The sequence below is a fragment of the Sus scrofa genome, chromosome 10 (genome assembly GCF_054392235.1).
Source record: "Sus scrofa isolate SSC_HxYL_T2T_F1_AM1 chromosome 10, Sscrofa_HxYL_maternal_Yorkshire_Landrace_v2.0, whole genome shotgun sequence".
Lineage (NCBI taxonomy): Eukaryota > Metazoa > Chordata > Mammalia > Artiodactyla > Suidae > Sus > Sus scrofa.
Window position 1 is genome coordinate 62,303,548 of NC_139392.1, and position 18,460 is coordinate 62,322,007.

The 18,460-nt window shown below is 45.5% G+C and overlaps 1 protein-coding gene and 1 pseudogene across 5 annotated transcripts in view; both read left to right on the plus strand.

The window, feature by feature from the left end:
• Positions 1-18,460, plus strand: part of LOC110255677 (uncharacterized) — a 1,749,062-nt gene that overhangs the window by 1,003,024 nt on the left and 727,578 nt on the right. The window lies entirely within an intron of this gene.
• Positions 4,151-10,101, plus strand: LOC110258481 (nuclear envelope pore membrane protein POM 121C pseudogene; annotated as a pseudogene). Its single transcript, XR_014818232.1, has one exon. The product of XR_014818232.1 is annotated as a nuclear envelope pore membrane protein POM 121C pseudogene (transcript).

The following is an 18,460-nucleotide window of genomic DNA, read 5'->3' on the forward strand; positions in this document are numbered from 1 at the left end:
TTGAAAATAACGCAAATGTCTATGTGTATTTTATTCTTGAAGATCAGAATAGTGATAAAGTCTTTCCCCAAGAGAACTGCTAACTCTGTTTTAGATAAAACAAGTACAGTAGCCAAAAAGGTTGCTATCAGATGATATACAGAAGAATGAAGGGGTGGAAGCGGTGGCTTATGGAAGTAAAACCCACGGCTAATTCACATCAACCATGACGCACAAATCTTCCAAGTTCAACAAGGCCGTAGTGGTCCATTCATTAAACGGTTTTGATGGCTTTTGGAGACTCATGAAATATATAAATTTGAATTTCATTGAGAAACTCCTAAATGCCGTCATGCAGATTTATTACAGCTGGGCATATTATTAAGACTAGCCCAGATGAGTGGTCTGTGTAGAACTTCAAGCTACTGACATGTACATCTTGTAGGCTGCTGTACACGCAAGAGTTGACTACTTTAGTGAACCCCCCAAAATGAGTAGTTCCCTTTATTGCTACCTTAAAAGTTTCTCTTTTAAACATCCTCTAGGTCTGAATCAATGGTCTGTATAGTTTGCTCTTAAGCTCAGGTGTTCTTTCCTTTAGAAAATGGTTTATGATCAGGAGTTCCCGTCGTGGCGCAGTAGTTAACCAATCTGACTAGGACCCATGAGGTTGCGGGTTCAGTCCCTGCCCTTGCTCAGTGGGTTAACGATCCCACGTTGCCGTGAGCCTTGGTGTAGGTTGCAGATGTGACTCGGATCCCACGTTGCTATGGCTCTGGCATAGGCTGGAGGCTATAGCTCCAATTTGACCCCTAGCCTGGGAACCTCCATATGCCGCGGGAGTGGCCCAGGAAACAGCAAAAAGACACACACACACACACACACACACACACAAAATGTTTTATGATCAGAAGCCCTGCCCCAACCATTATGGAATAGATTAGAATGGGTTAAATAGCTCTCCTCTTCTTTAAAGTCCTACAATCTGGGGATAAAGGCAGATTTTATTCTTTCCTAGTTAATGTTCCATTTATTAATTTTCCCCTTAACATGTTGCGCTGTGAGATGCTCCAGTACAATGCTGAGTGGAAGTGGTAAGAGTGGTAAGGTCTTTTTCCTGATCTTAAGGATAAAGTTATTTGGCCTCGCATCATTAAATATGATTTTAACTCTAGCTTTCCCATATTCTGTTCCACATATTTTCATATCTCTAGGTTTAGTTTATGGCGGATTTTCATCATAAATCAGTGCTCGATTTTGTCAAATGTTTTATTTTCAACTCAGTTCTTTGTTATTTTTTTTTTAAACAGCATTCATGGACATTGATTTTTCCATGGTCACTTCCAAATAGTATCAACGCCTTAGGCAGGACCATGGAGCTGGTTTGGAGTGGGTTAAGGTGGGAGGTGTGTCTAACAAAAGTGGTAGCAACACTTTTCACAAGGATCGGGAAGATTTTCTCTAAAGACTACTTCTAAATGTCTTTTTTGCCTATAGTGCACTATGTCTTTAGCATATGTTTTTCTCTAGCGTCTCCTCTTTCATTTCTAATTTTTTTGAATTTTCTCTCTTTTTCTTAGTCTAAAGTTTTTTTAAAATCATAGTTGATTTATAACATTGTGTCAGTTTTTTCTATACAGCATAGTGTATACACACACACACCCATACACATATATACACATATGCATTCTTTTTTTCATACTCTCTTCCATCATGTTCTATCCCAAGAGACTGGATATAATTCCCTGTGCTATCCATAGGACCTCATTGCTTATCCATCCTAAATGTAGTAGTTTGCATTTCCCAACCCCAAACTCCCCAAGTATTCCACTCCCTCCCCACAACCCCCTTGGCAACCACAAGTCTGTTCCATGTGTCTTTGAGAGTGTTTCTCTTTAATATATAGGTTCATTCATGCCATATTTGAGAGATGAGTAGTCATTATATTTATCTTTCCAAACAGTTCTTTTATTGCTTTTGTTGTTGTTGTTGTTGTTGTTTGACTGGTTGGTTGGTTATGGCCATCTCGTTCTATTTCATTTTTTCCCATGTTGATCTTTTATATTTCCTTCCTTCCTTTCTAAGCTTGGGCTTAGCTTGTTCCTGTTTCTGATTCCTTGAAAGCAACTTCAAAGAATTGAAATGTTCAGGTATTTAATGGAGATTTTTTTCTTTCTTTCTTCTTTCTTACATAAAAAAACAAAGCAAAACAAAACAAAACTTTTTAGGGCCACCCCCTCAGCATATGGAGTCTCCAAGGCTAGGGGTCCAGTCGGAGCTATAGCTGCCAGCCTACACCACAGCCAAAGCAATGACAGATCCGAGCCATATCTGTGACCTATGCCATGGCTCAGGGCACCATGGGATCCTTAACCCACTGAGTGAGGCCTGGGATCGAACGTGCAAACTCATGGTTCCTAGTCGGATTTGTATCCACTGTTCCATGACGGGAACCCCAAGATGTTTTCTTCTTAACATTTGCTTGTATCAATATAAAATTCCTTGTAGGAACTGCTTTTGTAGCATCCTCTATGTTTTGGTATATTGTGTTTCTGTTTTCATTTGTTTGGAGGTTATTTTGTTGTAAATCTTTGGATTTCTTATTTGACCCATTGGTAGTTCCGAGTTGTGTTGTTTAGTTTCCGTATGTTTGTAAACTTTCCAGCATTCCTCTTGTTGTTTTTTAGTGTCTTATCCATCATGGGTGAACAAGTTGCTATAGTTTTAAATCTTTTAAAATTTGTGAAAGTTTAACATGATGTGGCTCATGATATGATCTATCCTAAAGAATGTGCTCTGTGCACTTGAGAAGAGTGTTTGTTGTTCTGTTGCGTAGAAATATCTATGTATGCCTGTTAGGACCATTTGGTCTAATTTATAGTTACCATACTCTGCTTTGGCGCTCGAGCTTAATTTTTCCTACATAGGTGCAGTGTGTGTCCTTTGGCCAACATATGCTCATTTCTCCCACCTCTCTGCCCCTGGTGAGCTCTGTTCTAGTCTTTGCTTCTATGTATTCAACTTTTGGATCCTATAAATGAGTGAGATCATTCTATCTTTTTTGTGTTTGGTTTATGTGATTTAGCAGGTCTTCCAGGTTCATCTGTTTTGCTGCAAGTGGCCGGATCTCTTGGGCATTTAAGGCTGGATAATACACACACACACACACACACACACACACACACACACACACACATTTGTTATCCATTCATCTGTTGTTGGGCACTTACCTGGTTTTCTTATATTGGTTACGGTGAATGTTCCTGCAGTGAACATGGGAGTGCAGATATCATTTTGAAGTACTGATTTCATTTCCTTCAGTTTGAAATTGCTGTATCCTATGGTATTTTTTTTTTTTTTCTTTAACTTTTTGAGGAATCTCCATGCTGCTTTCCACCATGGCTGTACTAATTTACATTCGAATGAGATGACCTCATTTGGTTTCTTTTTAACCATTCAGATGGAATCATCTGAATGATTACAAGTCATGTAGTCAAATGAGGGAACAAGTAATGGGTCCTTTGGAAGTTTTAAAACTGTGGGGCACCAAAGACTATTATTTTGGTCGAATATATTAGACTATTTACCTGTCTATCTATGTAAATATAGTGTTTTATTTGTGTTCTTTTCTGAATCCTCTAAACATTTTAACATACAGACATGTAGTACATGTTTCTCCACTTTCTCATTATTTCAACCGTAGATAAAAATACAAAGATGATGAATCATTCATCATATGGAGATTATGTTTAACATGTCGTAACATGTTACTTAGGTCTATTTCAGATTTGGAAAGTGTTGTACAATCAAGTACAGTACATCCCACTGAGGTTCCCCTTTTGTCTTCATCGATAGCCTCATCCCCTGCCTGTGTAGCATTATCCTAAGGTTGACATTCTCCAAGCATTTTTATGATACAGGTATATGTGTCTGTATCTTACCTATGTGATTATTTTCACTCAAGTATATCTGGCGCATGCACATTTGTTTTGGGGGTTTTATTTTTGACTGTTTGTTATTATTATTTATTCCGGGGCTACCCTTGCTTGCGAAGTCGCGGTGTCTGCAGCAGCTGCGGTGACTGCAGGAGGCAACCTGTGGAGCGGAGGTTGATAGCCAGTGTTAGGGACCTTGGGTCTGTGGGCTGGTGCTGCCAGGGGCAGGGGCAGCGCTGCTGGGCCTGTGGCTGCTGGGCCTCGTGCTGTACTTGGTGCCCGCGGGGGTGGCGGTTACGCTGGCCTGGCTAGCTGTGGGTGCGACCGCGGTCTGGTGGGGCCTGCGCCGCGAGCCCCGAGGTTCACGCGCCTTCCGAACCTCGCTGGTTCGGAACGCGCGCTGCCATGGAACACTGCTCACCTTGCCTCCGGCGTAGTCAGCAGTAAACGGAAGTCTCCTAGAGCCTCCGCGCCTCTTCCAAGGACTTGGACCCGCGCTCATCTGTTCCTCATGGGCAACTACCTAGGCAAGCCCGCCCCCCCGCAGCCTGCCTCCACCTCGGAGGCCAGGGACCTGCGGGAGAGGCCTGGCCGCCGCCCGCCCACCCGCCCCACGCCGCCGCCGCCAGCTCCATCAGGCCATACCCCCGGGGTTCATACTCACCCCTCCCTACCCACTCCTCTTCCCCGACCCTCTAGGAGGACGGCCCTCCGGGGTTGTGGCCCTGTAGCACATCGGTTTGTAATAACACCTCGAAGGAGATACCCAATCCAGCAGGCCCACTATGCCTCGCTGGGGGTCCTTCCCACGGTGTGCTGGAATAGTTGTCACAGGAAGACTGTGCTCTCTGCTCGCAATTCCAAAGTGGTGTGCAGCCCAGTGAGAGTGAGGATTGCTCCTCCGGATAGCAAGTGGATTCGTCCCCCGCTATCAGAGCAGAGTAGCAGCTCAACCGTGTCCTCCCCATCAGCTAGTGCCCCAGACCCATGTGCAAAGGAGACTGTGCTGAGTGCCCTCAGAGCGAGGAAGAAAAGGACGGTGAAGGAGGAAGACCAAATACTGGCTGATGGCCCCGAAGAAAAGAGAAGGCGCCAGGACAGCAGTGGACGTGGACATTCAGCATTTGAGCCGCTGGCGGCCAATGGAATCCCTGCCTCTTTTGTGCCTAAGCCTGGGTCTCTGAAGAGAGGTCTCAGTCCCCAGAGCTCAGATGCCCACTTAAATAAGAGGTCACGCACCTCTTCTCTGAGCTCCTTGACCAGCACGTACTCAGGCGGCGTGCCCATCTCCAGGCGCAATGCCATCACCAGTTCTTACAGTTCTACTGGAGGTCTCTCTCAGCTGCGGAAGAGGAGTGGTCCTAGGTCATCCCCCTTCTCCAGGCCAGCTTCGTCCTGCTCCCAGGCTCTAGCGAGGCCAGCAAAGGAAATAAGAGAAGAGGAACTTTCTCATCATTCGGCTTCTTCAACTGCATTCACAACAGACAAGGAGTCCCGGGGAGCAGAAGTTGCCGATACCACCACAAGGGAGAAAGAGAACTCGTGGAGTTCTCCACCAACACCTGGCAGCTCAGGGCAGCGTAAGCGGAAGGTGCAGCTGCTGCGGTCCTGGCGAGGGGAGCAGCTGACCTTGCCTCCACCTCCCCAGCTTGGGTATTCAGTCACTGCGGAAGACTTAGACTTGGAAAAGAAAGCTTTGTCACAATGGTTCAGCGAGATCTTGGAGGATAAGACTGATACTGCCTTGAGCGCTGTCCCTGAGAACCCACCTACCAGTCAGCCTCCGGTCTCTTTCAGCCTGCCTACTGCTGGGACTCCTGCCACCGAAACCTCCCTCCCAGCCCCAAGCCCTAGCCCACTGTTGAAGAGCTTGAAGAAGCAGCAGGATTCCCCAGGCCTACCATCGCCCCCCATGTCTGCTGGCATGGCAAGCCCTGTGGCCCATTCGCCTCCGAAGACACCCGGCCCTCTGGCCCCTCTTGGCTCTTCACAGTCAGGGCCTCTTGCGGGCACCTCCTCGGACTGCAAACCTACAGCCGTTTTCTGTGGCGGCACCCTTACCCCCGCTTCTTCCACAGGACCAGTCACTGACACCAAGTCACCTCCAGCCCCTGAGGCTGAGACGTCTGCCAACTCCCAAGCCTTGTCGGCCCCCCCTCCCCCTCCCAAGCAGAACATTCCTTGTGGAATGCTGGGCACCTCACCTGCTAAGCCTCCTGCCTCTGCAGCTCCTGCTGTGTCTTCACCATCTCCCGTGCTCGATCCCATTTTTTGGCCCCCTCCTAAAAGCAAGAACGAGGGCCCCTTGCCCTCTAGCCCTTCCAAGGTCCCAGCCACCACATCTTCCAGCTCAGCCCTCCCCGCAAGTACCCGCAGCCCGTCCCGCACTTTTAAACCTGGCTTTCACACCAGGGAGGCCCCTGCATCCGTGCCCATAGTAACTCCCTTCTTCAAGCAGGCAGCTCCTCCAGCCGGTGCTATGAGCGCCCCTCTCTTCCCTGGCCAGACCCGTGCCACCTCTGCAGTGGCTGCTGCGACCACAGCTGGCACCTCCGTAGACTCTGCTCTGAAGCCCGTGTTCAGCTTCCGTGTGAGCAGCATGACCAGCACCCTGAGCAGCGTGACTAGCACCACCGCTTCCACCTCCCAGCCCGTCCTCTTTGGGACTCCCTCTGCCTCTGGTGGCAGCTTCACAAACCCAGCTGTGGGTTCCAGCTCCATAGTCCAGCTTGGTAAGCCTCCCACCATGCCTCCTTCAAGTGCAGTCACCAGCTTTGGCCAGTCCCTTCCCGGTGCCCCTCAGGCAGTGGCCAGCAGCAGCAGCAGCAGCAGCAGCAGCAGCAGCGCTAGCACTGCTGGCTTTAGTGATTTGGGCAGCAGCCTTCCAGCCTCTTCCCCAGCCACCACCAGCCAGGCCACGCTGACATTCAGTAGCACCCCCAGCCCAGCCATCAGCGTTCCCTTTGGCTCAAGTGCCAAGCCAGGATCCAACGTCCAGCCCAGGTTTGGGGCCACTGATGGGCAGCAGCAGTGGGCTGCCAAGCCATCCCTTGTCCCCAGCTTGTGCAGCTCCTTCACGTTGGGAAACTCTGCAGCCCCCGCCCCGACTGCCACTCCAGCCACAGCCCAGCCAGCCTTTGGCAGCACCACACAGTCCACTCTTGGTGGCCTGAAAGCCACAGCCTCTGCCTCGGGCACCCTTGCCGGCCCCCAGCCAGCCTTTGGCAGCACCGCAGCCGTTTTCTCCTTTGGTGCAGCCACCACCTCTGGCTTTGGAGCTACAGCCCAGACCACCGGCAGTGGGGCCAGTCGCTCCAGTAGCACGACACCATCTCCCTTCACATTTGGGGGATGGGCAGCCCCACCGTCTGGCAGCAGAGGCTTTGGGCTCAGTGTGGCTTCGCCAGGCACCAGCTCTGCCTCAGGAGCCTTTGGCTCCGGAGCAGGACAGAGTGGGACCGCTGGCAGCACGACTCCTTTTGTGGGAGGCTTGAGTCAGAAGAGCCTGGGTGCACCCAGCCAGAACACATCCTTTGGCCTCAATGTGGCCTGCACTGCAGAGAGCCAACCTGTGTTTGGAGGCGCCTCCACGCCCACCTTTGGTCAGAGCACCCCTGGCCCTGGGGTGGGCACATCAGGCAGCAGCCTCTCCTTTGGGGCGTCCTCAACACCCATCCAGGGCTTTGTTAGAAAAGGACCTTCCTTTTCCATTGGTGCGGGACCCAAGCCCCCAGGGGCTTGGCAACAGCTACAGGCCCGGAGGCAGCACACTAGCAAGAAGTAGCCCCTGGCCCTTACCCCCCCTCCCACTCCCCTTTACCCCTCCTGCCAACAACTGGACCTTGGCACCTGCCAGAAAGAGCCTCTCACCTTCTAGTTCCATGAAGCTGAGATCTCTGAACCAGTCCGGCTTCAGCCATGGGGCGGGGAGGAGGAGTGGCAGGTGCAGAGGCTGCTCCCTGTCTTGCAGGAAGCAGAAGGCCAAGGCCTCTGGGGGGATGGGAAGGCAGGAAGGGTGGCCGGGCCGAAGCCTGTGACCTTACTTGAACAGTTGCACTGGTGAGGCTGGCGAGAACTGAAGAAACAGCTGAACATATCGCCTGCTTCCTTCCCTGAGGCTCGCGTGGTATATACGCTTAGTGAGGCAGCTCCCTTGCCAGCGTTTCCCTGAGAGCCAGGTCTGCTGGAGAGTGGCAGGTAGAGACCTCACCCCTTGCATCTCTGATATGCATTTGATGGGCTTGGGGGAAGCGCTTATCCCTATAGCTTTACCTTGCTTGGCTTGGCTATGCAAGGTGCGTCTCCCCATCTTGTCCCATTAGAGGACTCAGGGTCTCCATTCCTGCTGCTTTATCCGTCACCGACTGCTTGCAGGATCAATTCCTTTTGAAATGATCCTGAGTCTAGCTTTGCCTTGGATACCCCAGTGGGTGCTGCTCCTCAAGTCGGAGCCTCTGTTTCATCGCCAACCCTCTCTGCCAGTTTGGCCCCCACGAGCTTGGTGGCTCAGGACAGTTAGCCTGGCAGATGGAGGGGTGACCTGTCACTCTGGGAGAGGGAAGCTCTTGGAACAGGCAGGATGCCCACCACTGCTTTCAGCTGCCTCCTTGTCCACCTTCCCTGTTGGCCTCACTGGACTTATCTACCTCCCCGGGATCACATGTTTAAGCCTTATTCTGTATTACTTTATCGGATGCTCATGTCCATTGCTCTTAGAGTCGAGATTGATGGAATAATTGAATTGTATGAGTGGCGGCACGTTGGTAATGCTGGACGGAACTGTTTAAGTTTCTGGGGCCTCGCTATTTGAATGTGGAAAGTAGCACCACTTGATGGCTCCAAGTGCTGAGTCTTGACTTTTCAGTTGGTGTTTTGATCTTCAGGGCTGGCGGCCTAGGTGGATGGGGCCACTTTTTTTCTTTGCCCATCTACCTAACCTCACGGCAGGCTAGATCACCCATCGTATAAGTTAGAAAGCGTTTAAGTAATAAGCAACATTTTAAAACCGTATCTTACTCCCCCCGCCCCTTCCTTTCTTCTTCCTTTTTTCCAAAACCACGTACCCCAGGCCCAAGAGCCTGGCTGCCACGCCTATCCTCTTTGGGAGAAGCATGAGTGCGTGTGTCGAAGTGAAAAGAAAAACATCCTTAAACATTTCCAACCAGATAAAATAGTTATTTTTGTGTTTAAGCTAAATTGCCTTTTAAATTCCTTCAAGCTTGGTTCACTGAGGTGGTTAAAGACTATAGACTATAGACTAGAAATTAGCTGTATAGTTCAGTAATGCCTGTGTGAAGAAGAGGCTCAAATGCTGTCCCAGGCAGCCTTTCCGAGGGCCTGGAGCTTCTGCTGGAAGCACAAAATGTCATTCTTATTTTATAAATGTGACGGAGGTGTAAGGAGTCCCCCTGCCCATTTTGAGTGAGGGTGACTGTCTGCTGGCAGGGGACTGTGCCCCCCACCCCCCTGGAGAGCTCGACTCCTGGCTGTTGTGTGTGGAGCTGAGGAGGGACCTGAACCTGGAACATCTGCCAGGACGAGAGGGGGGTGGGGCACAGGCCTAGAAATCAGGCTTCTGCCTACACCTTACATAAGGCAGACCCTCTCAGGTTAGTCCTCTGAGCTAGCTTGCCTCAGTTCCCCAGGCAGGACCCTTGGTCCAGGAACCCCCAGGAGACCAAAATATTATTCTGCTCTTCTGAGGATTGCAAGGAAATACGGGAAAAAAGGTTTCTCCTCAAAAGGTACAACCAGTCTGACTTTCAGCTACAGTGTGAGCCTCATTTTCAAATGTATACAGTGCTTCCAGTTCTTGAATACTTCTGCGTTACAAGAGCATGCGGCTTTGGACTGCCTGTTGGCACTGTCCCCCCTGCTAGGCATTTTCAGAATTGCTCCATGAGTTTACAGTTTTTTCTTTTAGTATACTTTTGATTGCAAAATGTGACTGTCATTGTTACCCTTTTATCCATTAACTTTGTTCTTACGGAATCATTCCCTTTTAATGTTTCCTTTAAGTTTTTGGGTAATTTTGTGAGACAGCAGCAGGAAATGTATGTATGGAACCTGCCGTTTTTCGTTTGAAGACTGCTATTTAAAAATGTAACAAACATATCTAGTTAATATTTTATACCGCTTAAATGTCTCTGTCCTTTTAGAAATAATATAAATAAAATGGTTTAATGTTGATATGAATATTTCGTATTTATTTATTTTAGGATTCCATTTTACCCTTTTTTTTTTTTTTTTTTTTTTCCTTTTTGCCGCTTCTAGGTCTCCTCCTGTGGCATATGGTGCTCCCAGGCTAGGTGGCTTGTTGGACCTGTAGCTGCCAGCCTCTGCCAGAGCCACAGGAACTGCCAGATCCAAGCCGAGTCTGTGACCTACACCACACTCACAGCAATGCTGGATCCTTAACTCACTGAGCAAGGCCAGAGATCACACCCGCAACCTCATGCTTCCTTGTCGGATTCCTTAACCACTGAGCCACGATGGGAAATCCTCCATATCACAATCTTCAACGCAAACACCAGTTATGGTTTTATTAACTTTATATTTCATTATGGATTCATTTAATCACTCTGTTTATTAGTTTCTTTCCTTGCCGTTATTTCTGACCTCCCTCTGAATTTACTCTTCTTCCTCATTCTTTATTAATTTTTTAAATGAGTAAATCTGAGGGGTGACCTCTCATTAATTTTACCTCTGAAATGTGTATTTATTCATTTCTGGAGATAGAATTCTCGAAAGAAGCTGTACCTTTTGGGATCTTGTGCTGTCTTGTCATCTTACCTTTCTGAAATGCCTCGCCAGCTCAGATTTGTATTTAGCCTTTGTTGAAGTTAGTGACCGGTATCCTAATTAGTACAAGGCACATGAGTAGGCCCTTACATTCAATATGTGCTATGCGATTTTATAGAATCCCATGTGGCAAAGAGATTGCTGGCTATGGGATGGCTGGAACCCATGACTTAATTCACACTTTGTCATTTGTTTTCTCATGTGTTCATGGTATTAATCACTAGCTTATATTCAGTGTAATGAGAGGACCATGTCACTTCTGTGCCTCTTTGGTTTTTGTGGTGCTGCAATGCAGATACAATGGGGCTGACCCATACTCAACAGTATGGCAAGGAAATGATTTGTGCATGAAATTGTCAAGTGTCAGTGGTAACAATTTTCCAAGGCTATTGCAATCGAGACTCAATCTCAAGTACTGTATCTTTGTCTGAACCACTATACAGACTTTTAGGTCTTCCTCCAATAACTTCTTCTAATCTTCTTTTCTCCCCGATGAAGTTCTTTAAAATTTGGGAACCCGTATTAAACTGTGAACTTTGAACTCAGACACTGGAATATGAGTTGATAGTACATGTTTTAGGTCTGAACTTCTCTGGGGCTGTCCTGAACCATGGCTGGGCGATTTTAGATTTAAGCCAAACACAAATTGAAAAGAAATACATGTCCTTCAAAATGTACACCTATGTTACCAAATTAGTAATTTTCTAGTAACATAAAAGCTGCCCTTTATACGAATGACAGGTCCTGTCTGGTCTTACAAAGATGAAGTAACAGTGAAGTCAGGAACAATTATAGATTGTTCGCTGCTTTTCACTACAATGATAGAGATTTCATAGTTCTTGACTAACAGAAGTTGTTCATGTCTATTCATTCTACTTGTTCATAAAACTTAAGTTACACAGAGTGGTTGTCAAATGAGCCTGTGGCCATAGCTGTTGATGTTTCATGCCAAGGTAGGCAATTCATCTGGCATAAATGGCACAAAGGGTCTAACCGGGGAGTTCCCCTTGTGGCTAAGCAGTAATGAACCCGACCGGTACCCAAGAGGACGTGGCTTTGATCCCTGGCCTCGCTGGGTGGGCTGAGGATCTCGCATTGCCGCAAGCTATGGTGTAGGCTGCAGACATGGCTCAGATCCTACACTGCTGTGGCTGTGGTGTGGACCAGCAAGTGCTGTGGTGTAGGCCGGCAGCCGCTGTGGTAGGGGCCGGCAGCTGTAGCTGGGAAGTTCCTGGGCAAGACCCCTGGCCCGGGAACTTCCGTAAGCAGCAGGTGCAGCCCTAAAACCAAACCAAACCAACCAAACAGACAAACAAAAAAGGTTCTCCCCAGACATTATATTTTAACAAAGTCTTCAGTTAAGTGTACTCTCTAATCACTTGACCTCTGTCACTGCATTTGTAATGTGGCTTGTTGAGAAAATCATGAACATTTTCTTTGGCTTTCACGTACTTTGACAGAAATTTGAAAATTGAGAGAACTCTGTAGGACGTAGATATAGTGAAATTCTATGTGCAAAAGCACATGTCTTTGAAACTGGCTGTGTGTTATTTCACATTGAATATTATGTTTTCTGGTAAGTTCCTCAAGAACAATGGAACTGACATATCATTTCCTTGTGTTTTAAAACAGAGTCCTTTTTTCAGCATCTTATCCACATTCTGTTGGCATTTTCCGGCTTCACTGATGAGTAATAGCAATAATGGAGTTACTTAAGTCTATATTCAGTAGATGTTAAGCATAAAGAGAAATACTGTAGGTAGTTATTTAACTAACACACAGCCACCAATTTTAGAGGAAACGGAGGCTTGTCTGGCCGTTACCATGGCCTGTGTAGTTCAGCTTCACGGCGTAGCTTCTTATAGACTGAAGGTTCTGTGCCTTCAGCATTAATTGAAAGCATGTTTTTATTGGTCAGTTTGCTTTAGGGTTAAGGCATGCTTCAACCTCAGCAACATGATCTAGTGAGCAATGAAGAGGATGGTACTGAGTATAATTGGATGGGCTAAGTTGTTAGTTTCTCAGGCCCTGGAAGAATTCAGCCACTCAGTGATTCTAGAAGGTGTATCTATTCAAATCATGACAAAGACAGTTTATTTGGAAAAATGCAGAAAAATACGGTTTCCTGGAGACAGAATTTAGCTTAGGTGTTTATGTGTTAACTTTCTTCCAGGGTTCTGAAGATCAGACAGGCCTCTCCACCTAGCAGAAAACTAATTTTTACATGGAAAAGCAGCAGAAGCTTAGCTGTCTGGTTTGAGACAATAATTATGAGGAACAGGATCAGGGTAATACTGGGCACCATGGGGATACATAGGGCTGTAAACACATAGTCCCTCTTCTAAATACAAATTAAAAATATCATATATAGGCTAAGAATTCTTGAACAGTTCATCCCTTGACCGGCATTTGCTCTAGAATCTACAGGGCCGAGCATTTGCATGAAAACCTTCAGTTTTGTGCTAAAAATTATATAACATGCCAGTCTGTCAGAAGTAGTCACTGAAACATCTTACGGTCTTAGAATGCCAATATGGATTAAGAAATAGTAATACACAATCTATACACAAGGGGGAAACTGTAGAATTTTTGTTTTAGGAGCAGGTTAATGTTTGTCTCTGGATTTCATTTGGAAGTTTTACTTGATGACAACTAAATGTAACCATAGGTAACCAAATGTAGCAATGGTTTAAATTTGTATTACCAGATACTATATCTAGCAGCCTAGACACTGAGAAGTTTCAAATGGAAAAATATTGTATTTGCTTTATATTCTCTTTTTTCATGCTTAATGTGAATAAGGTTGCCCTTTGCTATCTGACTTCATATTCACATGAGAGCATTGCATGGAATCAGCCAAAGCACCACTGTAAAGTCAAGACAGTCTGTATTTTCAGATTGTTGGTTCTGTTATCTGGACATTAATTTTTACATTCATTTGCTTTTTACTGAAACTGATAATGCTGACATTAACAGGTATTAAGATTCCTGTTCAGTTTTTTTTTTTCTCTTGCATTCTTCATATCTTATGTGCATTGGGGTTCAGGGTTCTTTATCTATCTATCTATCTATCCATCTCTGTTGATTCATTCATCCATCCATTCTTGGAATTAGTTCCTGTGATTTTGGGGGCAAGTAAGTTCAAAATTGGCAGGATAGACATGCAGGCTAAAACTCGGGGTTTGAAATAAAGACACGATTTGAGTTTGCAGTCTTAAGGCCGAATCTTTTCTTTGGGAAACTTGAGTTTTTGCTCTGAAGACCTTTCACTTGATTTTATGAGGCCTACCTACTTTTGCAAGAGTGGCCTGTTTAAGACCAATTGATTGTAGATGTTAAGCACAGCTACAAAATTTGTTGACACCAACCCCTAGATTAAGCCTGATTAAACAGCTGGATACTAACCGTATTGTTAGGCTGAATAACCTAACCCTGTTGACCCATAAAACTAACAGTCACACGTTGCCAACTCCGTTCTTCTTTTCATGAAAGCTGTGGTGTGGGAACAGTTTAGGATTTAAAGAGAGTGACATCCAAAATTTCAGAATGTATTCACTCACCATTGGACTCGGAGTACTGTAATTCCTTTGTAACACATTCTTCAAACACAGTGAAGGAATATAGGATTTCCAACCAACCTCCTTAGGAATACCTAAATTATCTCCCTTCCAGAGCCCAATCTAGCAGATGAAAGAAAATTATACGAAAAGGTTATATATGTCTAGCTTTGGTTCTCTCTAAGAAATAATAGTTTTAAAGCGGAGAGTATTAAGGATCACATACAAACATTAAGGTCACGTCATAAGTGCCAAATGTCTCCTAGGGTATTCAAATAAGAGTAAAAATTTAGATAAAGACAAGCTCGGTCTGTCATAGTTGAATGTCCGATAATTACAGTCAGATATGCTTATTCAATTATGAGGATATTAGTAAAACGTGTGTAACTTAGTCTGGGGCTTCATTGAAAGCTGCCAGTGGGAAATGAGTCTGGAAGGGTGTTTTCTCAGGTTAGTGCTGTCAACACAGACCATCAGTGACCAGTCAGTGATAGGAAGAGACGAGAGCTTTATCTGATGTACACTGAAGACTGTAGCCTAGGAGAGAGAGCCTCAATAAGCATTGGAATTGCGTTTCCACTGAACTATAGAATGTGGGAGGCCTATGCAGGCAAAGATGGCAAAGGTACATAAGCTGTCTGTCAAGTGTTAGGATTGGAACAGGCAAGAAGGAAGGACCCTTTTTAAGTGAGGATTGGTTGGGGTCCGAAATGTTTGAATAGTTACACTGATAGGCTTTAGAGAGAGAGCATAAAGTTGCAGCTGGCAGGTGGTAGAAGAGAGTGTTTTGCAAATGGCTGGTGATACTCTTGAGTTTGAGGTAGTTCAGAAAAGTAAAGCTCTCCTTGATGCAGGAACAAGACTGAAACAACCTCCACGATGGCTACCTGTTTCCACTTTGAATGCCTGAATCAGTTGCTCCATCTCGCAATTCTATTTTTTTTTTTTTTTGGTCTTTGTCTTTTGTCTTTTTAGGGCCACACCCACTGCATATGGAGGTTCCCAGGCTAGGGGTCCAATTGGAGCTACAGCTGCCAGCCTACACCACAGCCCCAGCAACGCCAGATCCAAGCCGTGTCTGTGACCTACACCACAGCTCACAGCACCACCAGATCCTGAAGCCACTGAGCGAGGCCAGGGAGTGAAGCCACAACCTCACGGGGCCTAGTTGGATTTGTTTCCGCTGTGCCACTCCAGGAACTCCCCATCTTGATGTTCTTAGTGCATTATTTCCTTTAGTGGTTAAAGCAGGTGTACTAAGGATGTTTGGCAGGCCATGGGAAAGAGTGTTCTAGTTAGTGTAAAGTTCAGGCCAAATCAGGTGAAATCCAGGATGACTTCCTCGTATCTCAATATGAAAACATTTCTTCAGTCAGCAGCATGTATACGGATGATCGCATTCAGATTACAGAAAAGTACTTGAGGATAATTTTTACATAGGAGAAAACACAGAAAACTGGCAGGAATTCAAGCAGGTTAATAAAATTGGTAGCATCAGTGATGCTCTCCACAGTGGTGAGTGGTTAGTCACCTGAGGTTAATAGGGGAACAGCTGTCCAAATACTTAGCATGTTATATTTAAGAAGTTGCTGTTGAACAAAGTGACCCAGTTGTGTATATGTGTGTGTGTGTGTGTGAATATATATATATATGTATTCCTTCTTTTTTCATGTTATATTCCATCATGTTGTAACGCAAGAGACAGGACAGAGTTCCCTGTGCTGTACAGTCGGACCCCAGTACTTATCCACTCCAAACTTAATAGTTTGTATACTCCAACCCCACACTCCCCATCCATCCACTCCCTCCTCTCTCCCCAGCAGCATCCACAAGTCTGTTCTCCACGTGCCAGATCTGTTTCTGTTTTGTAGATGGGGTCATTTTTGCTTATTTGCGGCTGGAGCGTCGCCGGTAGAGCCCTCACCACTTGCATCTCTGATGTGCAGCAGAGTGCAAGATGAAGTTCCTATCCACCTGTTTTGGGTTTACAGAAGAGTGATCCTAGGAATTTTTACAGCCTTTCAAACTAAGCAATGGAGAGTCCCTGTGGTGGCGCAGTGGGTCAGTGATCCAGCTTGTGTCTGTGCCATGGCCAGTTCAATTCCTGGTGCAGTGCAGGGGTTTAAGGATCCAACATTGCTATAGCTGTGGTGTAGGTTGCTGATAGGGATTGGATTCAGTCCCTGGCCTGGGAACTGCCATATGGTGCGGGGGCAGCCAGAAACAGACCAAGAAAAAAAAAAAATTAACAGTAAAAAACAGAGTAAGAAACTATAGTTGTGTTGCATGTCCCTTCTTGCAAAAGGAAGTTTAGAATGAACATTTTTGAAAGATTTTCTTCTTTTTTTATTATTTTCCTGCAGTACAGCATGGGGATCAAGTTATTCTTACATGTGTACATTTTTTCCCACCCTATGTTCTGTTGCAATATGAGTATCTAGACATAGTTCTCAATGCTGCTCAGCAGGGTCTCCTTGTAACTCTATTCTAAGTAGTGTCTGATAATCCCAAACTCCCGATCCCTCCCACTCCCTCCCTCTCCCTTCGGGCAGCCACATGTCTATTCTCCAAGTCCATGATTTTCTTTTCGGTGGAGATGTTCATTTGTGGTGGATATTAGATTCCAGTTATGAGTGCTATCATATGGTATTTGTCTTTGTCTTTCTGGCTCATTTCACTCAGTATGAGAGTCTCTAGTTCCATCCATGTTGCTGCAAATGGCATTATGTCATTCTTTTTTTTTTTTTTTTTTGGTGGAGTAGTATTCCATTGTGCATATATACCACATCTTCCGAATCCATTCATCTGTTGATGGACATTTGGGTTGTTTCCATGTCCTGGCTATTGTGAATAGTGTTGCAATGAACATGCGGGTGCATGTGTCTCTCTTAAGAAGAGTTTTGTCCGGATATATGCCCAAGAGTGGGAATGCGGGGTCGTATGCAAGTGCTGTGTATAGATTTCCAAGGTATCTCCAAACTGTTCTCCATAGTGGCTGTACCAGTTCACATTCCCACCAACAGTGCAGGCGGGTTCCCTTTTGTCCACACCCCCTCCAGCACTTGTTATTTGTGGGCTTATGAATGAGGGCCATTGTGACTGGTGTGAGGTGGTATCTCATGGTAGTTTTGATTTGCATTTCTCTTATAATCAGCGATGTGGAGCATTTTTTCATGTGTTTGCTGGCCATCTGTATATCTTCCTTGGAGAAATGTCTATTCAGGTCTTTTGCCCATTTTTCCATTGATTGATTGGCTTTTTTGCTGTTGAGGTGTATAAGCTGCTTATATATTCTAGATATTAAGCCCTTGTGGGATGCATCATTTGAAAGTATTTTCTCCCATTCTGTAAGTTGTCTTTTTGTTTTCTTTTGGGTTTCCTTTGCTGTGCAAAAGCTTTTCAGTTTGAAGAGGTCCCATGGGTTTACCTTTGCTCTTATTTCTATTGCTTTGGGAGACTGACCTGAGAAAATATTCATGATGTTGATGACAGAGAGTGTTTTGCCTGTGTTCTCTTCTAGGAGTTTGATGGTGTTCCGGCTTATATTTAAGTCTTTCAGCCATTTGGGGTTTATTTTTGTGCAGGGTGTGTTCTAGTTTGATTGCTTTGCATGCAGGTGTCCAGGTTTCCCAGCCATGCTTGCTGAATAGACTTTCTTTTTCCCATTTTATGTTCTTGCCTCCCTTGCCAAAGCTTAATTGACCATAGGTGTCAGGGTTTATTTCCGCGTTCTCTATTCTGTTCCCTTGGTCTGTCTGTCTGTTTTGACACCAGTACCACACTGTTTTGCTGACTGTGGCTTTGTAATATTTCTTGAAGTCTGGGAATGGTATGCCTCCCGCTTGGTTTTTGTTTCTCCGGATTGCTTTGGTGATTCTGGGTCTTTTGTGGTTCCATCTAAATGTTTGGATTGTTTGTTGTAGTTCTGTGAAAAATGTCATGGGTAATTTGATAGGGATAGCATTGAATCTGTAGATTGCTTTGGGTAGCATGGCCATTTTTACAATATTGATTTTTCCAGTCCATGAACATGGAACATCTTTCCATTTCTTTACATCTTGTTTGATTTCTTTGATTGAAGTTTTATAGGTCTTGGCATATAGGTCCTTTACCTCTTTAGTCAGGTGTATTCCGAGGTATTTGATTTTGTGAGGTGCAATTTTAAAAGGTATTGTATTTTAGTATTCC